This window comes from Rattus norvegicus, chromosome 11 (assembly GCF_021556685.1).
Source record: "Rattus norvegicus strain SHRSP/BbbUtx chromosome 11, alternate assembly SHRSP_T2T, whole genome shotgun sequence".
Taxonomy (NCBI): domain Eukaryota; kingdom Metazoa; phylum Chordata; class Mammalia; order Rodentia; family Muridae; genus Rattus; species Rattus norvegicus.
In genome coordinates, this window is record NC_141544.1 from 63,904,178 (window position 1) to 63,925,682 (window position 21,505).

A 21,505-nucleotide genomic window follows, 5' to 3' on the forward strand; every position below is an offset into this window, starting at 1 on the left:
TAATATAAAGTACCTCGGTGTGACTTTAACCAAGCAAGTAAAAGATCTGTACAATAAGAACTTCAAGACACTGAGGAAAGAAATTGAAGAAGACCTCAGAAGATGGAAAGATCTCCCATGCTCATGGATTGGCAGGATTAATATAGTAAAAATGGCCATTTTACCAAAAGCAATCTACAGATTCAATGCAATCCCCATCAAAATACCAATCCAATTCTTCAAAGAGTTAGACAGAACAATTTGCAAATTCATCTGGAATAACAAAAAACCCAGGATAGCTAAAGCTATCCTCAACAATAAGAGGACTTCAGGGGGAATCACTATCCCTGAACTCAAGCAGTATTACAGAGCAATAGTGATAAAAACTGCATGGTATTGGTACAGAGACAGACAGATAGACCAATGGAATAGAATTGAAGACCCAGAAATGAACCCACACACCTATGGTCACTTGATTTTTGACAAAGGAGCCAAAACCATCCAATGGAAAAAAGATAGCATTTTCAGCAAATGGTGCTGGTTCAACTGGAGGGCAACATGTAGAAGAATGCAGATCGATCCATGCTTATCACCCTGTACAAAGCTTAAGTCCAAGTGGATCAAGGACCTCCACATCAAACCAGACACACTCAAACTAATAGAAGAAAAACTAGGGAAGCATCTGGAACACATGGGCACTGGAAAAAATTTCCTGAACAAAACACCAATGGCTTATGCTCTAAGATCAAGAATCGACAAATGGGATCTCATAAAACTGCAAAGCTTCTGTAAGGCAAAGGACACTGTGGTTAGGACAAAACGACAACCAACAGATTGGGAAAAGATCTTTACCAATCCTATAACAGATAGAGGCCTTATATCCAAAATATACAAAGAACTCAAGAAGTTAGACCGCAGGGAAACAAATAACCCTATTAAAAAATGGGGTTCAGAGCTGAACAAAGAATTCACAGCTGAGGAATGCCGAATGGCTGAGAAACACCTAAAGAAATGTTCAACATCTTTAGTCATAAGGGAAATGCAAATCAAAACAACCCTGAGATTTCACCTCACACCAGTGAGAATGGCTAAGATCAAAAACTCAGGTGACAGCAGATGCTGGCGAGGATGTGGAGAAAGAGGAACACTCCTCCATTGTTGGTGGGATTGCAGACTGGTAAAACCATTCTGGAAATCAGTCTGGAGGTTCCTCAGAAAATTGGACATTGAACTGCCTGAGGATCCAGCCATACCTCTCTTGGGCATATACCCAAAAGATGCCTCAACATATAAAAGAGACACGTGCTCCACTATGTTCATCGCAGCCTTATTTATAATAGCCAGAAACTGGAAAGAACCCAGATGCCCTTCAACAGAGGAATGGATACAGAAATTGTGGTACATCTACACAATGGAATATTACTCAGCTATCAAAAACAACGAGTTTATGAAATTCGTAGGCAAATGGTTGGAACTGGAAAATATCATCCTGAGTGAGCTAACCCACTCACAGAAAGACATACATGGTATGCACTCATTGATAAGTGGCTATTAGCCCAAATGCTTGAATTACCCTAGATGCCTAGAACAAACGAAACTCAAGACGGATGATCAAAATGTGAATGCTTCACTCCTTCTTTAAATGAGGAAAAAGAATACCCTTGGCAGGGAAGGGAGAGGCAAAGATTAAAACAGAGACTGAAGGAACACCCATTCAGAGCCTGCCCCACAGGTGGCCCATACATATACAGCCACCCAATTAGACAAGATGGATGAAGCAAAGAAGTGCAGACCGACAGGAGCCAGATGTAGATCGCTCCTGAGAGACACAGCCAGAATACAGCAAATACAGAGGCGAATGCCAGCAGCAAACCACTGAACTGAGAATAGGTCCCCCGTTGAAGGAATCAGAGAAAGAACTGGAAGAGCTTGAAGGTGCTCGAGACCCCAAAAGTACAACAATATCAAGCAACCAGAGCTTCCAGGGACTAAGCCACTACCTAAAGACTATACATGGACTGACCCTGGACTCTGTCCCCATAGGTAGCAATGAATATCCTAGTAAGAGCACCAGTGGAAGGGGAAGCCCTGGGTCCTGCTAAGACTGAACCCCCAGTGAACTAGACTATGCGGGGAGGGTGGCAATGGGGGGAGGTTTGGGAGGGGAACACCCACAAGGAAGGGGAGGGGGGAGGGTGATGTCTGTCCGGAAACCGGGAAAGGGAATAACACTTGAAATGTATATAAGAAATACTCAAGATAATAAAAAAAAAAAAAAAGAAAAGAAAAGTTAACTCTTTCAATATGTGAAAATAGTATCTGAATGTCTTAAACCAGGAAAAGGGAACCCTGCTTCTTCCCTTCTCCACCTTTTTTTCTTCTTGCCTTCACACCCAATTACTAAAAATACCTGCCTCTTTAAAGCCGCCCCTTCAGTCTCCAACTAACGAATCACTAAAAGGAAGAGACACAAAGCCGTTACAAGATGGCACAGAGGCCAGCATGTCTGTGCCAACTGTCTACACCGAGAAACCCGGCGTTCTCCAAACAGTAGAACACGGTAGAGAAAGAGATAAAAGACTTTGTGTAGCCTGAAAAAAAAAGGGGGGGGAAGCAAGCACGTCACAGAATGAGACAGCTGTATTAAGCTTTAACTAAAACTGAGGATTGCAGTTACTGTTTGCAGCCAGTGTCTCCACCAAGATATTCACTTCCTAACCTCCCTCTAGCAGCCACGGTATAAATCCGCCTGGCGTGTTCCTTCCTAAAGACTAAGTGATGCTGCATGCTCCAGGGAGGAGTCTAGAGAGACCTAGGGAGCCTCTGGCACCCTCAAATCAGGCCACTGTTATCGGGTTTATCGCTCCCTGGCTTGCTCTTTTTCTCTTCTTGTAATCTGGTCGTTTCCCTGAAGCCTGCTGCCTATCGCTTCTTTTTCAATCTCCCATCGACTTCTGCTTTCTATATAGTTTGTATTCTTCCTCTACTCTTTTAGGTTTATTTACTGACTTTTAAAGACAGAGACTTAGCTTGTCTTTTTGGTTTTTGGGTTTTTTTTTTTTTTACTAATTTTTCTCCATTTCTAATAAATGTTTTTGAAAATGATAGGCTTCATCCATGTAGTTCAAGTGGTTAATCCCTCTTGGAGGACTTGGGCTTTACAATTCTTCCTGGCTTCTTGGGAGTATGTCCCCGGTTACACTTCGGCAGCCTTGCTGTGGTGTGCCACGTGCGACCTTGCTTTCCCTGACCATTCTTCTGTGTCACAGAGCACTTTGGATCTACGGTTCGATGTCTTCAATTCAGTTTTCAAAATTGTAAATTTCACTTCAAATGTTTTTCTGGCTCATTTTACTTCTACTTTCTTCTCCCGTGATTGTAGCCATGTAGGTTAGGTGTGTCTCCTACTGTGCCCTAATTATTCAGTCCGTCTTCCACCTTTAAGTGGAATCTTTCTCTAAAGTATTTTCTGATTAATCCCCTCGTCTGCTGGACCTACACTGAGGACAAACTCACCACTGAGTTTTCTCCTCCAGATTATTGTCCTGGAATCTCCGTTGAAATATCCTAAACAAAGCATAGTTACTTGAAAGGATGCTCGTCCCGTTACCTCATTTCCTGAGCACCCGTTATCCAGACTCCTGCATTATGTGCTGTTTTCTTTTGGATTCTGATGGCATCTCTTTTACTTCGTGTGCTTTTGAACTGAGTGACGAATAGTTATGTACAAAACATTTTCTAATTTAAATTCAGCCTCCTGTTCTCCTTCCTGGGACGTAATTTCTATCATTTTGGCAAATGCTTGAAGGCTTTCAAGCTGGAATCACCTCTAGTACTTCAAGTTTGTTTTAGTCAGGAAAGCATGGGCTTCATTTCCAGTTATTTTTTCTACTCCTAGAGTAGGCCATGAGGGGAGAGCCATCCAATGAACAGGGATTCTACCATATCTTGACTTTCTTGGTAAAACCCTTATCAACATTGTTTTGGGGGAAATGGGACATAAAGTACACATACCATCAACCTAAAAATGATTGAATTTCTTTCTTCTAAGACTCAACTAGTGCTACTGACCCACCCTAGCCTTTTCCAAGATCACAGCTTAGTCCACAAACTTTGGACAGTTAACTCAATCTTGGTGAATGCTATGGCTTAATCTCTTTTTCTCAAACTTTGACTTTTTGTCATGGTAGTTCTGACTACCTGTGACTCTGTATTATATCACAGAATTTAGTTTATGGTTTCTTTTTTATGGGTCAGATTGCTAGAGTTTTCTTTCTTCCTATGAATCTAGAGGCCAAAGACAGACTTCCTTCTGCAGGATTTATGTATAATCTTGTTTTATGGCAGGTCCAAAAGTAAAAGTCCGTTATGTTAATTATAACATCATTTTGCAAGCATTTTTTTTAAGGTAGAATACTTGAAATGGTTATCACACAGAAGCCAAGTTAAAGGTTAAACTACTTATAGAAAAAAAACTGAATGAATAAAAATGCATACTTCTACTACTGGAAATTGAATGTTTTGAAATGCTTTTCCAACATAAATAAAATAATTAATCTCGCTCTTCTTTTTCATTATGTTCTAATAGTTTTATTGATGACTAATAAGTCTCCAGTGAGTCAGTGGCATAACATTATATTCTCATATGGAGATGAGTTGATAACTACAGCAGCCATTCATTTCAACATAAAGTTCTGGGGGTGGGAGAGAGAGGGAGGGAGAGAGAGAGAGAGAGAGAGGGAGAGAGAGAGAGACGGAGGGAGGGAGGGAGGGAGGGAGGGAGAGAGTAAGTGGTAACCAGTTATCTTAGGACTTATATTCTTCAGCTGTGAAACTGGCAGTAAGCCTCACCTGCTGACTCACTGTGAATGGAGTGTTCAGTGGGTGTTGAATGAAACGGAAGGCCAGAAACCCAGACTAAAACCTATGGAAGTAATTATTACTTTTAAAAATTGAAGCAAGTCATTTGTTTCTTTTCAAGATTAAAACATAGTCAAAGAGTTGGTATGTTTATAAAGAGAGGTGGGAGGTATTCCACACTCCTAGTAGCATTGTTCCAAATGGCTTCCTTCTGACTAGTCATTCAGGTATAACCATGGGCCTTTCTAAGCCTGCTCCTGTTCCCAAATAATGACATGGAGACTATATTTATTTACAAGCCTTTGGCCTTATAGCTAGGCATTGTTTGCCATTAGCTCACGTAACTCAATTATCCCTTTTATACTAATCTAAGTTTTGCCACATGGCTGGTTAGTTACCTCTCCTGACTTCCCAGACTGCTTTTTCCTCTGTGTTTCGCTGGCTCAATGTCTTGACTCATTTCCAGAATTCAGTCTCTCTCGAGAAGCCCCACCATACTATTCTGCTTTTTGTTATAGCCTTTTTACTTCAATCAACCAGAATGTGATGGGGAACACTATTTACAAAATGCTAAGGCAGGAGATGCTTAACGGTACCAAAATGCAGCCTGTAATTACATCTCTGCTAGTTCAGAAATCAGCATTTGGATAACACAGGAATAATCTTTACACAGTGCATAAAAACATCCTCCAGGTTTACATGTTAATTATGAAAACAGTATGATTGTGTCAAAACCATGAGTAAACTGTGCGGAACACAGAGGTTAAAACTAGAAAATCCCAAGGGACTGACCTGAGGCTTCAGTGTCACTTCAATTTGCCACCAACAGCATAGCTGAATGAGGTCCTCAATGGCCTTCCACACCCTTGCTAAGATACTGGTGTAAGCCCCGTTTGATTATGGGGCTTGGTGATATTTTACATCCCTAAAATGGTCAGGATCTGTGGCCTCTATTGGATGATATCTTCATTACTATATTTTTTCTTGTCCAGCAAGAATGGTGATCTGAAGGGTCATCCTTTAACCAAGTTCCAAACTAGACCTTATGGGTTCTGAGGGAACAAGATGTCTCCATCAAATCCCTCCCTTTAGGCCTCAGAAGATTCTGCAGAAGAGGAGGAAGAGAGACTGTTAAGAGCAAGAGAAGAGGAGGACTCTGAGGAATCAAGGTCCTCTAGACACAACAGGACTGGCATACATAAGAATATAGACTACAGCAGCATGCAGACCTGAACAGTCTGCTACTAAACCCTGAGCTGAAAGGAAAAGTAGACACAAGCCCCCATCCCTAACCCAGAAGCTATCTCCATTGATAGCTACTTGCAAATTAGCTTACTTCAAGAGTGTCTTACTTAGGAAACAATCTACTCTTAAAGACAGGATGCATTGTAAGCAGTAGACAGCCAACACAAAATAAAGTCAACAGCATTAATTGGAGATTCTTTTTTTTTTTTTTTTGGTTCTTTTTTTTTTTTCGGAGCTGGGGACCGAACCCAGGGCCTTGCGCTTCCTAGGTAAGCGCTCTACCACTGAGCTAAATCCCCAGCCCCTAATTGGAGATTCTTAATCTCTTGGGGAATTTTTCTTTTTTTCATTTTACAGGCCCTTTGCATATATATTATGGCTTCCAGTTTTGTGTTTTTTAAGGTATTCCTGTATGTATGAATGTGTGTGTCTCTGCATCTCTGTGTATTTCTTGAGCTTTACTTTTGGCTCTTTTTCTTGTTTGATTGTTTTGTCCTATCTTGATTTGTTTTTAATCTTATATCATTATTATTATTATTATTATTATTATTATTATTATTATTCCTTATATGCCAGTTAGTTTTCTAATGATTGGCAGAAAGGGTGTGGAACTAGATGTGAGGAGAAGCGGGGATGAACTGGGAGGTTCTTCTGGTAGAGACAGGGGAAACCATAATCAGAATATAGAGTATGAACAAAATCTACTTTCAGGGAGGGGGATGTTTGCCCGGATACCGGGAAAGGGAATAACACTCGAAATGTATATAAGAAATACTCAAGTTAATAAAATAAAAAATAAAAAAATAATAATAATAATATTTAAATTTAAAAAAAATCTACTTTCAGTAAAAAGGGGGAGGGCTGGAGAGATGGCTCAGTGGTTAAGAGCACTGACTGCTTTAACAGAAGTCCTGAGTTCAATTCCCAGCAACCACATGGTGGCTCACAACCATCTGTAATGAGATCTAATGCCCTCTTCTGGTGTGTCTGAAGACAGCTACAGTGTACTTATGCACAAAAAAAAAATAAATAAATAAAAATTTTAAAAGGGGGAAAGGTCATGAGTTCAAGGGCAGGATAGCTGGACTCCATAGTAAGACCTCCTTTTCAAAACAAACAAATGAATCAATGCTTTCTTAGGGGCAACAAAAAGACAAAGAGACATAACACGACACAGCAGAAGGTTCAGTATTTCAAGTTATAGCTATGTAATGGGCTACATGGGAGCCTGTCTTTAAAAAGTTTATACTGGAATAGTGTATCAGTTAGTTCTCTGGAGGCACATAATTTATGGGTAGTCTCTATATAGTAAGGGAATTGTTATGATGACTTACAGTCCGTAGTCCAATTCCCCACAAAGGTCAGCTATGGATGGGAAGTCCAAGGATCTGATAGTTGCTCAGTCCCACAAGGCTGGTTGTTTCAGCTGGTCTTCTGTAGAAGGGGGTTCCAACAGATGTGCTGGCAAGTCCTTATGTAGGCCTCCAGCAGAAGGTGTGGCCCAGGTTGAAGGTGTGCACCACCACACCTGGATCTGTGACTTGCTTTGCCCAGATGACCTTGAACTCAGAGATCTCCTTGCCTTGGTCCCCTGGGATTCATAGCTACTATGCTTCAAGATCTCCATGCCAAGATCCAGTTCAGAAACTTGTATCTCCCAGACTCAAGATCTGGATCACAGGTGAGCCTTCCAATTCTGGATTGTAGTTCATTCCAGATATGGTCAAGTTGACAACCAGGCATAGCCATTGCAAATATTTAACATTTAGATTAAAGAGAGCTTTAACAGTACATCCCTCTCAGGCAATGCAGCAGTTCAGGCATCTAGCCAGCTAGAATACCCCATCATGCCTAAAATCACAAAGGCCTCTACATTCATAATCACCTGTGGGAGTTATTGGCTTCTTCTTAATATTTAATATAATTTTAATTTTAAAGTAATATTTTAAGGTTATGTTTAATAGCAATTTACTGGTCATTTGACTTCTAGCAAGTACTGAGCTGGCTCAGCAGAGTAAAAAGAAGTGCAGGAGGAGGGTTCTACCCTCAAGCAAAGGCAAGCATTGCACGTGTGCAAAGCTGAGGGATGATGGGGCCTTGTAAGACACAGCATAGATCAAGTGCATAGACACTGAGCAGGAAGACGTATCTGAAAACATCAAAGTGACAAGATTTCTGCCACATTGCTAACAGAAAGGGTATAGACCTTTCTGTGTTTTTCCTAATCCACCCTAGCAAAAAAAATAATAGATTACATGTATTGATTTCTGACTACTATACGGAACAGGCACCGTGTCGAATTCCTTAAATATCTTATTTAGTGCTCACAAAAACCCCAGAGGGTCAGCACTTTTAAAATTCCATTTTCTAGATAAAAGGGATTAAGAGATTGACTTGGGCTCTCGCTGCTAGAAAAAAAGGCAGAACACAGTCCTAGGCGGTGTTACCCAGAGAACCTCCAGCCCAAGAAGTAGCTGCTCCTGAGCATCTGGGCTGCCGCCCGTTTGGTCAGACGGAAACTCACCTTGGATAAACTGAACACAACACTGTACTCTGCTATGAGAACTCTTCAATGCGTGCGTCCACTGTCTTTATTTAAAAGCTTCATCCAAGCCTTTCTGGCTCCTTCTATTCAGGAACAAGCCAGTCCTTGGTGCTTCATCGTTCTTAACGTGCAGTTTCACACATAGTAACTGTTGGTGCAGTTCTTGTCACATGTGCACACACACACACAAACTTAGGACAATCCAAAACACACACACTAGATCCCAGCTATGGTATAGCAATAATTTGAATTTTCTAGTGAACGCATGAAGTTCAGGACACAGGTCCTGCTCCCCAGTTTATAGTTCGGGGCAGAGAGATGAAAAACGAACACATGAAAGGCAAACAAACAGCTCAAGAGTTATTCCACACACAAAAGTCAAAACGAAGCTCACCTCGGGATACTGTGGACGGCTCGTCAGGCTGCTGTAGAGAAAAGAGATTCCGTTGTTTGGATTGGTTGAGTTTGGGTTTGGTTGTTTTGAGAGTGGCTTTCTCTGTGTAGCCCTGGCTGTCCTGGAACTCACTCTGTAGACCAGGCTATCCTCAGACTCGGAGATCTGCCTCTGCTTCCTGAGTGCTGGGATTAAAGACAAGCAATACCACCTCCTGGAGAGTCTATAGGATTTTTCTTCCCTGTTTGTATTTATTTAACATGCATTCTGAATTAGGTACTTAACCGTAAATATGCAATTAAAACATTTACAAAATTTTGACAGATTTTTTATTTGCCATAAAAAAGAATGTTGATTGAATTTTACCAAATAATTTCTGATGTATTCAAGATGATTACATTTTTATTCTTTTTATTGATTATTTTATTTGTTTACATTTCAAATGTTGTCCCCTTTCCAAGTTTCTCCTCCAAAAACCACCCATCCTATACTCCCCTCCCCTTTGTCTCTAAGAGGGTGCCCCCCCCACCTACCCACTCACTCCTGCCTCACCCTTCTAGCATCCCCATTCGCTGGGGCAGCAAGTCTCTATGGGACCAAGGGCCTCTCCTCCCACTGATGCCCAACAAGGCCATTCTCTGCTACATCTATGGCTGGAGCCATGGGACTGTCCATGTGTACTCTTCGGTTGGTGATTTAGTCCCTGGGAGCTCTGAGGTGTCTGGTTGGTTGATATTGTTCTTCCAATGAGTTGCAAACACCCTCAGCTCTTTCAGTCCTTTCCTTAACTCCTCCATTGGGGTCCCCATGCTCAGTCTGATAGTTGGCTGTGAGTATCTGCATCTGTCTTAGTCAGGTGCTGTCAAGAGTCTCTCAGAGGACATCCATACTAGGCTCCCATCTGCAAGCACATCTTGGCATCAGCAATAGTGTCAGGGTTTGGTGTCTGCAAATGGGACGGATCCCCAGGTGGGACAGTCTCTGGATGGCCTTTTCTTCAGTCTCTGCTCCATTTTTTGTCCCTGCATTTCCTTTAGACAGGAACAATTCTGGGTTAAAATTTTGAGATGAGTAGGTGGCCCCATCTTTCAATTGGAGGCCCTGCCTATCCACTAGAGATGGTCTCCTCAGGTTCAATCTCCCCTCTGTTGGGTATTTCTGCTAATGCCATCCCCATTGAGTTCTGGGAGGCATCCCTGGTGTCTGGGACTTTCTAGTGGTTCTCCCCAGCTATTCAACCCCCACTGCTACATATTTGTATTCTTTACCCTGGCCCTCTTCTCATTCCTGATCCTGCCCCCCTTTTCCCTCCCACTCCCCTCTCTGTGAAACGAGCCACCAAGATGGCTCAGAGGACAAAAGGGCCAAGACTGAGGGCCTGACCCATGAGGAGTGAGCTGAGTCCTGTAAGTCAATCTCTGACTTCCACTCGCATGCTTTGTCATAGATGTTTGTGTTAATTTATGTATTACATTATTACTGAGTGGGGTGTGCCCTGGTGTATATGGAGAGGTCAGGGGGACGACCTTTGAATTCTGGTTTATCCTTCACCATAGGTTACAGATATCAAACTCAAGAATTCAAAAATCAAGGTCAAATTAAATGATCACATTCAAAAGTAGGCAGGCTTTCAAGGCAAGAGCTTTTAACCACTGAGCCATCTCCCTGGAGGGCAAACTAGTTTCAAACTCAGGTGTCTCGTGTAAATTAATGTATACCTAAGAAGCCACTCGCTACAATCATGTTGGGATTGTATTGTTTGCTTGCTCGCTTGTTTGTATGTCTGTATGTTTGTTTGCTTGCCTACTTGTTTAGAATAGTGACTTGGGTAGCCCAGACTAACTTTCAATTTAATACATAATTAAAGATGAACTTGAACTTCTTCTGATCCTCCTCCCTCCAACTGCAGAGCGCTAGGATTACAATTGCACCCCAGCACGTCATTTACGCAGTTCTGGAGACTGGGCCTACAGTGTGTGGGGGCTAGCCAAGCACTCTACCAGTTGAGCTATAGCAGCCCGAGCCCTCATGCTCTTATTCTCAGCATTATTAAGGAATGTATCTTTAATTAGCTTACGGGTAGCTTGCTGTTAGGAGACTGTTTCCTGAGTTCAGCCATCGCAGGAAGAAATTCCACTTGTCTGGCAGGATCAAGAAACCGAGTTCATGTTCCCAGGCCCCAGAACTCAATTCCTGTCCTACTTCCTTAGCTGTTTCAGCTTGATCTGTTAACCAATAAAGGACATAAAGAGGGAAGATCTTGTTAGTCCCTTATCTAAACAAAGGCGCACAGGTCATAAAGGTGCTGCCTGTCTTGACTTAATTGACTACTGCTGCTTCCCCCCTCCTTTGTTCTCTTAGAATTCCAGACTCCAAGTCAGAGTCCAGGAGGGGATCTGACTGCAAAAGCAGACCCAAGGACCCTGAAGCCAGGTGACCCAGGTAAGGCCGAGTCACCAACCTTAACTTCCTTGTTTAACTCCTCATGTCAAAATATGCAACAGCTGGGGTTGGGGATTTAGCTCAGTGGTAGAGCACTTGCCTAGCAAGCACAAGGCCCTGGGTTCGGTCCTCAGCTCCAGAAAAAAAAATATGCAACAGCCCACTCTGATCCCCTGGCTGTGTTCCCATCCTATAAAAAGTGTTACACAGTCTCCTTTCTTGGTGGTGGTTCCCATCCTGAACTGTCTGCCCTCCTGAGCACTCAGAAAACAAAGTGAGTTGTCTCGGCAACAATGCTAAGAAGGGAGCTGTAGTGATAGAAACCCAAATGCACATCCTGGATTCAGTGAAGAGCAGCATTGGGAATTTGTCTGGACGTGGATTATTTGTACATTTAGAGGAACTTAAGCACGCCTTAATAAATGGTCAGGCTCTAACTCCTGGATGATTTTGCATACTATGTGATAATTCACAATTAAATAGTCAATATTTAATTTAAACTGTTAATAGCCAAATACTAGATAACAATGAAGTGGTTTTTAAAAAAAAAAAAAACCCGTAAGTTTAAAAGCATATAAAATTGGCTTACATTACAAAAAGTGGTATATAGCAGAATTTTGACATTTAATAAATGGGATTTTCAGTTTTAGAATTCTGGAAATTGAATCTACCTTTGGAAAATGAGGCATCCTTCTCTACTGCTGGAATTGGAAATAAGATATCACAAAGTCAAGGACCCTCATTTCTGAAGATGGTCATGGAATCCAATAACAAGATAGCATGACTGTTCATTGAAGGAGACTAGATGTCATCTTTGCTCTGGAGTCTGAGTACCCTCAGATGTGTACACTTCTCTGCCCAGGCAGTTTCTCTACTTTCTATTTTTCATGGGTATTTACTCCTCCAAGAGTTAACAATGGAGCAGAACCAGAGTCTTCTGTTCATAAGCCCTGAGTTCCCCACACCATTTCAGAGCAACCCATCTGTACTAAGTAGACACAACTGAACATTGCCTAGGAAGGGACCACCTCCCACACATTGTAAATAATGCAACAGAAAATAATGGAAGGAGGGATGGAGAGTGAGAGCAGAGGGAAGATGAATCGTTCATGGACCTTAACCCTGGTAATAGATCGTTGGCCCCGTTAAGTTCTGGGGAGGATTTTAGACTGTTAGGAAAAAGGGATCACCATAAATGGGTTTACATAGCAGCTTGCTTTCTTCCAGAGTTCATAGACAGAAAGAACCAACAGTATTATCTACATTGGAGTTTCTGTGAAATCAAACCATCAACTCTAACATCTCATAGCTCATGCCCACTAACTTAAACACAAGGAATTTGGAAAATCCATAGAAATATTGAAGGAATTAAAGGCAGTTATCGAGTGCTTGTTTTTTACCTTCAGCATAGGCAGAGAAGGAATTTTTGAGATAGTCTTCACTCACTTCTGCCGCTTTTGTCCCAAAGACTCCATTTAGGCCAGTCTGGCAGCATGATCTGGCTTCCAAGCTCCCACTCAACTTGCTCCCTTTTTGAATAGGGTCAGGTAGTTTCACAGGACATGGGGTTTGCCATCAAGAAGCCCAGCTGGTCACTGACTTCTGGCCCTCCTTCTTTCTTAAAACACTATCAGTGGTGTTAAAAAGAAATCCCACTGCATTGAAACATCAGAATGAGGCCTTGCAGGATCAACATCACTGACTACAGTGAAATTAAAAGCAGAAATTTAGGGGAAGATGCAAGGAAGACAAAAAAAGGAAAAAAAATGAGGTCACCAGGAGCAGAGGAGCACACTGGTTTCTGTCTCTCACACTTTCAAGTGGCCTAGCTTGCATGGGAAAATGCTGGGTTACTAAATTTACTGGAATATGAAGAACGTTCTCCAATGTACAGTCTGAAGCACACTGCAGGCATTAATTAAACGTTTATCAAATGCCCGTGGTAGGTCAGGTTCTGAAGTATTTCTCAGATATTATTTCCTTGTATAATTCGATCTCTGTCGATAGTTTTGTAAAATGGTTATCATTCTTACATAAAGCAACAAGGCATAGAGATTTTTATGGAACAAGGAAATTTCAGGTTACAATTCACTGTACTCTTAAAAAGCAGGTATGTACAATTGTTTGTTATTTATGGAAGAAAGAAAAAGCAAGGTAATCAAATATGAATTATGAACCCTGTATCTAAAAACAAAAATTCAAACATGCATAGTTTTACTGATAATTTTAGGAAATCCCACTAGAGTTACCACATGTTAATGAGAGTGGAGCCATCTTCTGGTTCTTTGTCTCCTTAATAAAAAGAATTAAAGAAAAAATTCAAATGGCAGCTTGAGGACAATTTTTATTACAGTTTAGTAAGCCCCAGGGACAAGCTGTAAATCTTGGAAACTGCTCACAGGGGTAAAACAGATAAAAGGCCATGCCACCATTCGAGATAAACTGACATGGGGGTCAGCGACATAGCAGACAAGAAACCACATGTGGGGAAACTTCAGAGAAAGAGGAAAGCCCAAAGTGTGGGAAAGAAAGAGAGAAAGGAGAAACAGGGAGGCCTCACTGTTCTCAGTAATTTAGAAACGAAGGCAGGCATACAAAGCTGGATTATACTAGGATTTGGAATTCTGGGAAGGAAAAGTACATTATCTCATCCGAGGGATAATTACTCCTCCTTGCTAGGGGTGGTCCCTTAGCCAGATTATTAACCCAGTCCAACTAGGATGTTAGGTTTCCATTCATGCCAAAGCTTCCACTCTCTTGACCCAAAAGCAATAAAATTGTTTTCCCTTAATAGGCCTTTATTGCTGCTATAGCATTAGACTTCTCGAAACATAATTCACACTAACTAGGCTTTACTTGGGTCTTCTCCAAATTCCAAAGCTAGAGAATATTACTCAAGCTTATAATGACTGCCAAGTAGCCTGGGTTGTTGGGCACATGAGATACTTAATACCTTTTGCTATTTTCTATCATTGAAATAATGGGGGAAAGCACATAGCAGACGAGAGATCTAAAGTTTACTTATTTGGTGGATATGCCTTACATGTGTGGCAGCCATAGTCTTTCTAATACCCTATCCCAAACTTTAGCCCTGTCCCACACCCTCCTGAAGGCACAGAATTCATCCTGTTCCTGGAGGCAGGCAGGAGGATTCAGGGCGGGGAGAGGACAAAAGATATGAGGTGTAGAGGCCCAGCTCCCAGTCCCAAAGTCCACAAAAAAGGCAAGATGAGCCCCCTCTTTGGAGACAGAGATTAGTGACGTTGACTGTTGTCCCTCCTTTCTGAAATACAAAATCTAGAAAGGAGATATCACCATGTTATCTCTTTCTGAAACTCTCTCTCTCCCTCTCCCCCTTCCCCTTCCTTCCTCCCTCCCCCTCCCCTCCCCCCCTCCTTTTCTCTGCATTTAGTCTCAGGGACTTCACTACCCTATCATTTTATTCCCAGCCATCAGTAGGAAATAAGAAATGAAAAGACATAGCCCTACTGTGGGTAAAAGCAAGGAAACCTCTCCCAGCCACTCAATCATGTGTGCAAAATAAGCTAATGTGTGGCTGTAAATGATGTGCAGAGACAAAGGACAGACAATTCTCAGCAGTGAGTCAGGATTAACTACATTAATAGCAATGGTTCTATTGACATCTCAGAAGGAGACAAGCCAGGGCTGACTCACCAACCCACCGAGGTGACTCAGTACACGGAGAGGTTACTTGTGAAGGTAGGAAGGAGCGGACCCGAAGAAGGCTGAGGGAAAGTAACGGATGCTATACCTGATAATAACAGTGGGGCTGAAAGAGCACAGAAGAAACGTCAAAATTAAAAACGACTTAGCTACTTATCCCACAGTCTCATCTACCCTCCTCGAGCTGGGAAATGAGGTTCAAGGCTAGAGTGAGGCAAGTAAGCTGGAGGAGCTGTGGTAGAAATGTCAGCTCCCTGAGGCTGGGTAAGATCCAGATCTAAGGGCTAACTTAGCATTTGGAATCACGGCTGCTACAGTCTCTCCCTGCAGACTATCTGTATTCCATGATAAAATAGCCCCATAGGAAGAACAACAACAATATCAACCAACCAGACCCACCAAAGCTCCCAGGGACTAAAGCACCAACCAACGTGTACACATGGGGGCACGCATGGCCCCACCTGGATATGTAGCAGAGGATGGCATTGTCTGGCATCACTGGAAGGGGAGCACTTTGGTCCTATGGAGGTTCAATGACCCAGGGTAAGGGAATGCTAGGGTGGTGAGGTGGCGGGAGTGGATAGGCAGGAGGGGAGCACCCTCTTAGAGGCGGGGAAGGAGAGGGGATAGGGGAGTTATGGAGGGGAAACTGAGAAGAGGGATAATATTTGAAATGTAAATAAATACAATAACCAATTTTAAAAAAGGTATTTTGTTTCTCAGTGTCTTAGTTTGGGTTTTATTGCTGTGAAGAGACACTATGACCAAAGCAACTCTTGTGAAGGCAAACATTTAATTGGGGCAGTGTTAGTTTTAGAGGTTTAGTTCATTATCATTATGGTGGGAAGCATGACATCTTGCAGGCAGGCTTGGTGCTGGAGGAACCAAGAATTCTGCATCTGTATCTGAAGGCAGCAGGAGACTCCTCTGCAAACAGACAGGATGAGACTATCTTCCCCATGGATATAGCTTGAGCTTATATATGATTCCTCAAAGCTTGTCTCTACACTTCCTCCAAGAAGGCCACACCTACTGCAACAAGGCCAAACCTCATAATAGTGCCACTCGCTATGGGACAAGCATTCAAACACATGAATCTATGGGGCCATACCTACTCTAACCACCACCCTCAATTATTAGCTACTTAGCAATGAAGTCAGGATATGTAATTTTCCAGCAATGACTGACTCCTACATGGCTATTACAGAAACAGCATATTTCCAACCCAACCACCAAAGACACCTTTATCACCCTCCCACTGGTATTCAGTGGCTTTCCATCAGAGGTTTGCAAGGGACTCCTGGGGTTTTGCCACTTCTCTTGCCTCTGGTTTTTACTAGCAATGAGGCATGAGACACTGCATAAATATGTGTTGACAGTCCAGAGGTTGTTAGCTTGCATGGCAGAGTGAAGAACGCACCAAACAGAGCTCTGACTTCATAGTTCCCCCCACATAGAAGCCTCAGTCACAGTAGCAACTGTTCAAATCTTAGCCACAAAGAATGATTCTTCCAACAGACATCATTCCTGAGTCACACATTTCCACAGTGGTCACTGTCAGCACTCCACATAGTCTAAGTATTGAGCTAAAACATCTAAAAGGGGCCAAACTCATCTACAGCAAACGCTCATGGATGAGCTGTGGATCCCAACAGACCCTTGCCTGCCCTTCTCCAACTGCTGGATTTTACCCTGGGAGTAAACTGTGGTTCTCTGGATGGTTGAGGAGGTAGAACTGGAAAGGTCTAGAAAGTACTCTGAAATCGCACGTTAATCTGTGCATATGTTATCTTCTGAGAAAGCATGCAAAGCTACCATGGCGTTCTCCAAGTTTAAGATCCTCTGTATTACCCATTTGTAAGTGGTCAGCCACATCACTTTCATGATAATTACAACGGGCATGTAAAACTCCAACATATAACAACAAGGAATGGCATTGCCAGGCCTAGCAGTCTTTTGTGTTTGGAGGGCAGGCAGTAGTATGCATGAATATGCACATGTACATATGTTCCTTTATGTCCATGACAGAGATTCACTGAGCCTACAGGTCAACATTATTTTTGGCCAAGTGGCCAAGTGGAAGCCAGTGAGCCCCAATCATCTTCCTGTCCTGTCTCCTGTCCCCTGCCACTTTGCTCAGTGCTAAAGTAAACACCATGGGTGGTCACGCCAAGCTTTTTGAGTATAAGCTGAACTCAGGTCTTCATGCTTTAATAGCAAGTACTCTTACCTACCGAGCCATCTCCCCAGACCCTATTCCCATCAGTTTGCTTTTTTAAATTGCTATCAAAATGGCTGTAGTGGTTTGAGAAGTTTAGCCCCCATAGACTCATGTGTTTGACTGCTTGGTCCATAAAAAAAATGGTATTTTAGGAAGTGTGGTTTTATTGGAGGAGGAGTGGCCTTGTTAGAGGAAGTTCATCATTGTGGAGGTGGGCTTTGGTCTTAAATATTTAAAGCATTCCCAGTGTGAAACAAACCTGGTCTCCTCCTGGCTGCCTGCAGATCAAAACGTAGAACTCTTGGCTCCTCCAGCACCATGTCTGCCTGCAAACAGCATGCTTTCTACCGTGATGGTAATGGACTGAATCTTTGAAACTGTAAACGAGCCCCGATAAAATGTTAGTCTTTATTAGAGTTTCCTTGGTTATGGTGTCTCCTCACAACAATGGGAAGCCTAACGAGGCAAAACATAAAGTCCAATGACAGCTTACTCATTTAAGGATATAAAATGACCAACAGTTTCAGCCAGCTTCTGGTGATTTCACTACATACCATGAAAGAGACCCCGGAAACTTCACTAGGATGAGTTGCAATTGTTATGCCAGTTACAGTGCAGAACCTTGACTATCAAAGCCCAAGTCATTGACCTATATGCTTAATAGAACAGCCTTGTGGATCTACATTTCTGTCATTCGATACTAAAATACTTCAAGACCGTCAGTAAACAAGTCAAATTTCCAAGAAGAGATGGACCCTCCCAAAAGTTCTGAATCTTAGAATTAGACATCTACAAATCCTTATTTTTTGTATTCTGGTTGGCTTTTTTCATACTAGAAATATCTGCAGTGGCAGAATACAGTTTCAAGGAGGGAGATTTTAATAAATATTTAAAACAGTGAATAAATACTTCCTCTCTTAGATCTCAGTTGTAAAACCCTGGGTTGGAAATGAAGGGAGATGGGGAGAGGAAGAAGCTTCATTTTATTATTGCCTTTGGGTGCTACTTATTTTGTATGTAATCAGCGTAAGGAGAAAGAATACATCTAGAAAGTTAAATAGCTCCTTGCAATCTAAACCCATGCAGGAACAAGGATGCAGGTAGCTTTAAACAAAGAAAGGAAATTATTCTAATATCAAGCTATTGAAGAAAACCACTACAGAAACAGAACACAATGTTATTTCGAGGTTCTTCGGTGAGGGGAAAGGTATGGATTTAAAAATTAGATGTATTAGACGTTTTAAAGTTAATCCTTATGGGCCTCATCAATATCTGTCCGTGCATTAGTGCTGCTCACGGTACGGATGAAATAGAACGGAAAATAATATGACTAGGACAGAGAGTGTATGACTAGAAAAACAAAAACAAGGGTCTAGTGATAAACACTTGTTTACCCCACAGAGACACTGGTACCAATCCCCTTGGAAATAACATGCGATAACAATAGATATTTTTCAGAGTGGGAACTATCAAGGGAAAAAACACCACAATGTTTCACATCATGACCTTTCAAGTTTTCAAATTTTAGAGTATGTAAAAAGCTAGCTCCCTGGATTTTGTAGTCCAACATACTATCAAGCATAATGCATGAAAGCCCATCACAGTTCCTCTAAAATATTAAGACTGCCATATCATAGGAACATGCTCACATAGTGAGGTCCACGTTCTTTATAATTAGGAACTTGAAAGAATGCAGGTAGCTTTAGACAAGGAAAGGAAATTATTCTAATATCAAACTACTGAAGAAAAACACTACAGAAACAGAACAGGATGCTAGTCGTACTTTATGATTTCCGGATCTGTTTACAGTCTCCTATGTGATTACTACTTGTTCTGTGACTGTCTTCCTTTTTTACGCAGTGCAATCAAGAAATGAGACGGAAAGGTGACACTGTGCTGTATTCATCAAATAATGTTTTCTCAAAAAGAAAAAAAAATGAGCCCTGCTAAATGATTAAAACCCAGGGAAACCAGGTGTGTTGGCTAGATGGGTGCACTGTGCTTCCTTGCCGGTTCCACTGGGGGAGAGGTGAGTGATTACGCAAAACACAGCTCTTTCGTTTTCTCGCCCCCTTTCCGGCCATTTATTTTTATGACTACATCAATTCCACACATCGAGACCTAGAAGGCACTGCAAGAGGAGTGTCAATCACAAGACAAAGCAAGCAGAGGTGTAAAGGTAATATTTGAGAAGTGAAACCAAGAGATGAAGTTGAGCATTACGGAAACCAGGCAACCTCATATAATATATTACCAGGGAAAACCAAGCATAACAGAAGGGTGGGAGGAAGGGGGCAGGAGAGAGAGAGATGACATAAAATACTAACGTGCCCCGGAGTTCTGGAGCTGAATGGTGAGTGGTGCGTTTAGATAAGGTAGGGAGAGCTCCTTTTAAATTTGGAGTTCATTATATAAGATGACATATAAAGAGATAAGTACTTGAGTACCTAAACAGAGGACAAACAAATTCCCCTGCAACCCTGCAGGGGCCGGGAGAATACACTGATTGCCTTTGTTTCTCTGGAGGCCTTAATATGCCACACAGGGGAAGTATACCACATACCTTAGCCACCTCCAGAGTCCATGTCATTAACCTCAGGGCTGTTACCATCATTACTGGCTCTGCCTTTACCTTTGCCATATCTGTTTCCAGGCAAATAATTACCATCTTCTCCCTCCTCTCCATTCACCCCTTCTGCCACTTAAGTGCTTCTGGCCTTTGGGGAAGCAATTAATGAATCCCTGTGGCTGAAGTCGTTAAATGACACTGGAGGAACTGAGGAAAGTTATTCCTTTTAGAGGGCTAGCAACGTATGTCCTATCACCCACAGAAACTGGCCTAAAAGAAACTCAGTGGATTCCTTGACAATCATCCACAAGTATATTCATTTATTCATTCATTCACTAATTTATTCATTCATTGATTCATTGGATAAGACTTTTAAGTACTATACAGATAACTTGGCATCACTGGGTCCAAACGCCCAGTACTCACAATTTAAGAGAAAAAAATTTTTCTGGACTCATAGTTTCATAGATTTCAACACAAAAAGTGGGTCAGTCCCTTGGATTTGAACCTGTGATCAAGCAGAAGGGCATGACAATGCAAGGCGGAGGTGGCTCCTCACCTCGTGCATTGAAGGAGCAGGAAAAATGAACAAAGGGAACTCAAATCAGATTGTGCCTCCAATCAGCCCCTGCCTTCCGCAGTTTCTCCTGCCTCCTAAGGATCCATCTGCCTATAAATCTATTACTGCAGCCTACAGACATGGTTCAGCAGCTAAGAGCACTGGCTGCCCTTACATGGGTTCCAGACTGGGTTCCCAGAAAACACAAGGTATCTCATGACCTTCTGGAACTCCAGTTCCGGCAGAGCTAAAATCCTCTCCTGGCCTCCCATGGCTATCATTTGCACATGGTGCACACGAACTCTGAAAGCAGGCATGTGAAAATGAACAATTTTAAGAAAATAGCATAAAATCAACTATGGTTTAATCCGATGATTTAGTCAGAATCCTCATGATCCTATCACGTGCCATAATTCTGTCACATGGCAACGATGCCTTTGACACATGAGTCTTTTTGTAGGGATGGTACTTCATATCCAAGTCACTCCAAACAGAAATCATATCTTGGGGTTTGTGACAAGGCCTGGTGGGGTTGAACGTGTCTCCTGGGGCGTTCATTGATTAAGTGCTGATGGGACTGCCCAGCATTGGCAAGCTAATATGTGAGTCAGTGACAGGTAGATACTCAGCCAGTTAGGAGCACTAGAAAGTGAGAAAATCTGACCAAGAAGGGAGGGACAGCATCGTGGAGGGCTAGATGACTCATAAAGGACGTACACAAGTTTGCTAGGGCAATAAATAGTAGAGCATTCCAGAAACAGTCCACACAATTTTAGAAGCAGTGTGGGAAGGAAACCAGCATGACCAATTGTGTATCTGTGTGTATACATGCATCTGTATTGAGCCTGTCCTAGTGGCAGAGTGTGTTCTAAGCCAGTGTGTTACTACTGAGCAACCGGACTCTCAAATATCACATGAAAGGTAGTTGACCTTCTATCTCTTCACTAAATATGTTCACCATACTGTTTTGGCTTCTGGCTTCATACAGTTTCAATAGTACTGTCAGC

General features: G+C 42.1%; 2 long non-coding RNA genes across 3 annotated transcripts in view; both read right to left on the bottom strand.

The window, feature by feature from the left end:
• The window catches only part of LOC148002588 (uncharacterized), a 65,541-nt gene extending 56,487 nt beyond the window's left edge, over positions 1–9,054 (bottom strand). For both annotated transcript variants that reach the window (XR_015633062.1, XR_015633061.1), the window contains exon 1: positions 9,024–9,054. This is a non-coding gene — a long non-coding RNA (uncharacterized LOC148002588). The remainder of the gene's footprint in view (positions 1–9,023) is intronic.
• Positions 9,055–9,417: 363 nt separating this feature from the next.
• Positions 9,418–21,505, bottom strand: part of LOC102548829 (uncharacterized) — a 29,500-nt gene continuing 17,412 nt past the window's right edge. The window contains exons 3-4 of the long non-coding RNA XR_015633056.1: positions 11,101–11,248; positions 9,418–10,054 (exon numbers count right to left, since the gene is read on the bottom strand). This is a non-coding gene — a long non-coding RNA (uncharacterized LOC102548829). The remainder of the gene's footprint in view (positions 10,055–11,100; positions 11,249–21,505) is intronic.